The sequence below is a fragment of the Prionailurus bengalensis genome, chromosome B1, assembly GCF_016509475.1.
Source record: "Prionailurus bengalensis isolate Pbe53 chromosome B1, Fcat_Pben_1.1_paternal_pri, whole genome shotgun sequence".
Taxonomy (NCBI): Eukaryota; Metazoa; Chordata; class Mammalia; order Carnivora; family Felidae; genus Prionailurus; species Prionailurus bengalensis.
Window position 1 is genome coordinate 72689869 of NC_057344.1, and position 1150 is coordinate 72691018.

At 37.8% G+C, this 1150-nt stretch overlaps 1 pseudogene; it reads right to left on the bottom strand.

Moving 5' to 3' along the window:
• Positions 1–298: 298 nt before the first annotated feature.
• LOC122467823 lies at positions 299–938 on the bottom strand (annotated as a pseudogene).
• Between the last annotated feature and the right edge of the window lie 212 nt (positions 939–1150).

A 1150-nucleotide genomic window follows, 5' to 3' on the forward strand; every position in this document is an offset into this window, starting at 1 on the left:
AGGAATAGGACGTGCCATTTTTAATTTCCAACACCAAACATGACTCCTAGATCCTTGTTCAAATATCTATCTTCCTTTCTGTATTGCAGTCTCTTGGTGATTGCATATATGCAATTATTTATTTATTCATTTATTTATTCACTTTTTTTTTAATTTGTCATTAAATCTTTAGGAATATCTGCACATATACCTTTACATTCAAGCCGATAACAATGGTAAGTTTCATTTCAATACAAATCATGTTAAATAGTTCTTAAATTTCAGACATGGTCGTATATATGTCATTTAAAATTCTTTTTTATCTAGATACAGATCTTGACAATGACTCTCTTGATGCTAGGTGTACAGCTAGTTTGTCCCGAAACTCATGAAAATAATGATGTTGCTTTATAGTCTTGTATTGCTCCAGATCCGCTTGGGTCTCCCAGGCTGTCTACAGCTTGCTGAGAGGAAGCTGCGTGAGACAGGAACAGTAGGAGACAAGTGGGTACAGACAAGATCTCCCAAGTCCTCTATGACAGTGGATTAAGATTTTTCAGTTCTTTTTTAAGGCAGATTATAAACTCCTCCATTATTTCACAGCAGATGGCTACGTCGGGAGTCCCTCCATCTGGGATTGGATGATCATGAGTGATAATTCCATAGTGATGGTAGAGGTCCACAAGGTTTGGGACGCTGTATTTTGACAGTTCCCCTCTGGGGCAGAAAATAAATACGCCTCGTATATCACAGCTCCTTAGTTCTTCTGTACCTTCTTGGGTATCTCTTCTAACATTTGTAAATTTACCATCTGGAAGAGCACATAACCCAAGAAACTGAGAACAATTTACTCCTGACAGGGGTAGTCACGGTATCTGAATTGGAGTCTGTTCATCTTCAATAGGCTCTTCTTCTGAGGCGTCACATTCACTTGTTTGCAATGAACTGGGTGATTTCATCACGGGCCACACCACATCACAACTGGCTACCACCTCCAATCACTTATTATTTTATGAACTCATTCATTAAGAATATACTACATACTGAAGATTATCCTGAGTGTGAGGAATTAAATAACAAATAAGCTGTGGTTCCTGGACTCGAGCTGTTATCAATCTGGGCAAAGTCGGATGTCAGACAGATATATATACAAAAATTACAATATAGAAAT